This window comes from Schistocerca cancellata, chromosome 10 (assembly GCF_023864275.1).
Source record: "Schistocerca cancellata isolate TAMUIC-IGC-003103 chromosome 10, iqSchCanc2.1, whole genome shotgun sequence".
In the NCBI taxonomy this organism is placed as follows: Eukaryota; Metazoa; Arthropoda; class Insecta; order Orthoptera; family Acrididae; genus Schistocerca; species Schistocerca cancellata.
Genome location: NC_064635.1, coordinates 145,169,330 through 145,174,825, shown reverse-complemented (window position 1 = coordinate 145,174,825; position 5,496 = coordinate 145,169,330).

Here is a 5,496-nt window from a genome sequence, read left to right as displayed (position 1 = left end):
ATTGGCAGTTCTTCACAAACTTTTGAAATAAATCTCGAATTGACGCCAGGCAGTCCACTACTCTGCGTTCACTATGTGAGTGTCTATCATCAAATAGCAGAGCTTTTAACAGAAAACGAAACGTGTACTCACTCATGTCAACCGAAATATCTCGATTCCGACCCCCTTGGTTTCCCACAAATCTTGACGACTTTTCCTTCCCGCCTTGTGCATTCCAGCTACGTATAGAAGTCCAATGAAGGCTTTTATCTCGACTATGTCCGTTGGGTGAGCGTTTCGTTCTCGCCGGTAACTGCTTCGGATAATTTCAATGTATTGGGTTCGTGTACTTTACAATCATTTCCTGCATTTCCTGGTCAAATAAGCTTTCCCATGTTTTTAAAATTCTTTCAATATTTTTTGCCTTCCCAGTGACACCAGGAAGTCTTAAGTGGAGAGTGTTGTGATTTTGGGGTTTCCTGTGGTTTGTGTGTGGTGTCTTTTTCCAGTCGAATGATTCGATTATTCTCTTACCTTTCTTTCTATAACAACGATACGCATCGCAATCTTCCTCACCAGAAGTTACGCCTGTGTCACTCTGTTCGGTCTCTGAGTCGTCTCTTTCTTCTGTGCTTTCTGAGGTATCGGTATCGATCTCTTCGTCTTCCAGATCGAAAATAAGAGCTCTGTAGCTCTGTGTGCATTAATTTCGCCTTCGTCATTGCTGTCATGAAGCAAAATTTGTTGAAAATCTGTAACTTCTAGATTGTGTGTATCCCGAATTTCATTTGAGCCCATGTCCAGACAAACAGCAGACCTGTAAACAATGTTAAAATTCTATAGCTGGAAAACAAAATAAAAATAAAAAGAGTGGTTGAGATCATTGTAAAGGAACGAGGAAGACTATAACGTAAATGCTGGCGCTAGATCGAAGAGATCCAGTACCAGTTTCTATCACATAAGTTGTAAGAGATCCGAGCAGATGTAATTTCGATGTATTGCTCATGCGCTGCCTGCGATATGCAAGGTATAAGAGAATCGCTGACCAGAGAGCAGTGTTGACTAGGTAGGCATTGTGTACCTGTAGCAGTAAGTTGTTGCTAATGGCTAGTCTGGAGTCTGCTCTGGTCTGGTATGGTGTATCGTGTTGGCTGGTCGGTCGTGGTGCAGCGATGCCGGAGCCTGAGTATTACTGTATAAGGTAAAAAGCAGCCTCGCGCATATCTAGTAATGTTATCTGAACGCCCATGTAAATGTTTTAAAAATGTCCTAATACTAATCTTTGTCATATAAAGTAATTTCTAACAAGCATTCATTTCAATTTAAAGAATTTACTAATTTCTCCAATCCATGAACATTCCGATTGTTGCAAAAGAAAAATCAGTTGCTTCCTTTCATAAATGACCAATCTATCGGCCAGCATTGCACAGAGCTGTGCCGGAAAAATTTATTGTAAGAGCAGATATATTCGACAATTTTATTGAGGTAAGAATTTTTCCTTTTTTATTCAGAATGATCTTACAGGGCCATGACGCAGCACCGCTGTCGTCTAAAATTTACCAGGTTACTGAATTTATTTTTTATTGCGAGGTATAGGAATTTTTCTGTTTCGAGCTTACATTAGATGAGAAAAGAACTTTGTGGGTACATTAAATGGGAAACAAATTTTGTGTGGAGGTTAAATGTGAATGAATTTCTGTAGGGAGGTTATAAATGGGAACCAAGTTTGTTCTGAGGTTACACTAAAATTAGAATCATATTCATATTATTATTTATCAAATTTTGTGGGGAGGTTACACTTGGCGACAACCGGCCAGGATCGTATATCTTTGTGAATCTCTGAGAAGTAGTCATATATCTGCTCTTATTTACGTAAATGTAGTTTGCATCTGGCGCAACGCATTTACTAATTTGTCACTTTTTCTTTCACAGATCATCGGCAATTTATTGCTCTTTGTTGTAATTGTTTGTTCCATTTCGCTTTGTCTTTGTTTCATTTTGTGGTTAATTTTGATTTGTGAAAAATGCCGCGAAAAACTGTTAACAGTACATCGCGATGTGCAATGAGTGAAATAGTCGACTCGAATAATTTGACCGATAATACTTGCGACACCCAGTGTGATAATGATGATCCCCTAATTACAGATAATCAGTGCCTGCCGATCACTAGTATTGAGTCAAATCCTAATGATGGGCAAATAAATTCAATTATGTCCACAGTAAATTTAACAATTGATGACGCGGCACGTTCCGATACAATGAACGCTGCCCAGTTTGACACACCCGGTTTGCAAAATTTGAATTGTGAACAAATAATTGTTTCTAACGAAGGTGAACAATTTACTCAAAGTACGTCAAATTTATTTGATTCCGATTTAGCGACCAACAGTGCTCAACCTTTTCGAGAATCACAGAATGACCAAATGGTTACACAAAACATGACAATTGCAGGTACGCCATCAAACAGCACAGAGAATAGAGTAGGTAATTTTGGCATGGATCAAGTTGTAGCGTTATTACTACAATTCAAGAAAGAACAAGGCGACAGTTTGAAACAACTTAATGAAAAACAAGACAACCTTAATGTAAATTTCAAACAGTTGAATGAAAAACACAACATAAATGAACAGAACAAACAACTTAGTGAACAGATTACAGCCGTTGCCGCGCAATGTCATGATACTAAAGAACAATTACGTGAGGAAATTAAGGCTTGTGCTAGGAGTAGTAGTGAAGAAATTAGATCTGTGGCTCAAGAATTAAGTAATACACATGCAGCCACAACTAAATTACTTAGAGATGAAATTAGTGCAGTCGCTAAACAATGCTCTGAAAAGGCAACACAGTTACGCGACGAGTTTAAATTAATGTCAGCAGAACTATCACATACACTGGATGCGAAAGTAGACGCGAAATTTGACCAACAGAACAGCCAAATTGACGAACGTTTTAATCACCACCTACAAAACAGTGAAACGCGTTACCGTAAATTTATACAGGAACAGAATAAAGTAAAGCAACAAGTCATGGAAACAATTACTGCACAGAGACAGGAAGATAAGCGTAAATTGTTTACGAAAGCAAACACATACGTAGACAACAATATTGCCACAGTATCAGACGAAATTAATACTATCAAACAGTTGAACACCGAATTACGTGATGAAATCTCTGATCTTAAAACAAAAACAGACACACACACAGTAGACTTTCAAACAGTGACCGACAGACTTGAACAATTAGAACTAATACAGGATCCCGATGCCATCAAAGCAGACGTTAAGAAATTAAACAAAACCACACGTAAAATACAAGAACAAATTAATGCTTGCGATACTAAAAACGATGATCAGGTAAAAGTACTAACTGAAAAATATGATGAATTGGCCAGTCGTGTTGATGTTATCGAAAGTAATAATGACACCAAATCAGACGATACGTCACCAGTTTCGTTTAATCAAACACCCGAATTTCAAAATTTACAGCAGACGATCAGTGAGATAGGTTCATCCAATAATACATTACGTAGAAAATTGTCAACTTTGCAGCAAGAAGTGACAGAGACGAAAAATGTTTCAGCCTTTAATACATCACAGCATACGCCACTCTCCGAACATTTGTCACACTCACACAGCCAGTATAATTAAGGTAATTTACAGAGAATACGTGAGTTAGATTCAGAACAGCCACAGACAAATAGATTCTCATACAATCCTGAACCTGTTCAGACATTCAGAGACGAAAATTTTGATTACAAGCACTTTCTATCCGTGAGAAAATTTAAAGTATTTAAAAATGACAGAACACAGATTCACGCTTTGGACTGGATACGACAAATTGTTTTGGTACTTTCATCAGCTTGGCCTGTAATGCAGAAACTAGAATTGGACTGGATACAACAATTTGCTTTTGAATTTTCACCGGCATTGCCTGTAAAGCAGAAACAAAAATTTATTTGCAGCGCGGAAGTGACCTCAGGGGATTCATTACACTTCGATGAATATGTGCCGTAGCGTGCACAGTGCCCCGAGCCGTAGTAGTCCTATTTCATCTTTAGTTTCTGCACTGCTTCTCTTCTACTATCCTTTATATCTATCAAAACAGCTCTTCAACTATCGACCTATCTAGGATTAGAAATGAGTAAAGAAAACCTGATACGACAAGTTTTACCTGAAAGTGAGAGTTATCATTATACGCTCCAGGAATGACAACCACGAGAATTTTAATACCAGACAAAAATTTAATCATCAGTATGTGTAACATTATCAGCAACAGGAACCACATTTTAGTAACAATAGAGGTTTTTCCCAACAACAGCAACAAAACCAACCGGTTAGCATACCTAACCAACAATGCAGTCTGCAAGGTCAACCAAGCTTTAATGTTTCGCCGCCTACACGTATAGTGTCGGCCACACCAAATAGTAACGCACAGCAACAAGGAAATCAGTACGTACAGAAAACACACCATTTCAACTCATATCGCAATGCACCGTATAGAAATGACTATCATGACAGACGTAAAAGTAATGAGCACAATTTTCAGCGTACGTTTAATAACAGTCGGTCTTACCAGCAGCAGAATCATCCGCAACAACAAATTATCATGAATGAACCAGACAGTAGATATCATACCGAACGTAATACGTCAGGATGAAATAACAGAACAGTACAAATAGTCGAAATGCCACAGCATCCTCCCGCAAATAATAGCACGTCAGATAGAATTTGACTAGCTACAGTACAGGTTACATTTTCCAGCAACGCAAGCAATAATTTTGACACGCAGAATCTTGTTCACGAAAATGTTATTACTTTTGACGACATCCGAGACACTCTTTTGCAGGAAAGACCAGTTATTCAAAAAACCATTTCACACCCTGTCATTGAAGTAAAGATTGTATCATCATCATCCAAATTTTCAGCAGTAATCGATTCTGGATCACCTATGTCAGTTATAAATGAGGAAACTTTCAACGAATTTAACAAAGAGAATACCTATCCTACGTTACCGTTAGGCAAAACTAAAGTAAAAGGAGCAGTATCTGGTAAAGGAGTAGATGTAAAATTACAGACACACTTATCATTTTGTATTGCAGGTCATACGTTTCACTCATTTTTTTGGATTGTTCCCTTATTGACAACAGACGTTATTTTAGGTACGAATTTTCTGGTACAACACGACGCAATTATTGACTTTCAAAATTCCTATTTAATGTTAAAGGATGAAAATGTACAACTGGCATTAGAATTTCAGCACTCTTTATCTGCAGAAGAACAAACAATTAATCGTACAGAGGTATTTTCTGCATCACGTAACATAGACTGCCATTCCACATTGTTCACAGATACGTACGTACACAACTATAATACTCCAGATGAAGCCGACTATGACGTTATACAGATGATTTCTGATAAAGTTAAACAGAGCAGTGCAAATACAGACGACGAACGTACTCAACTACACAAAATTCTTTTACAGCAAGCTCCAGTTTTTGACAATGTCCCTGGTACTATG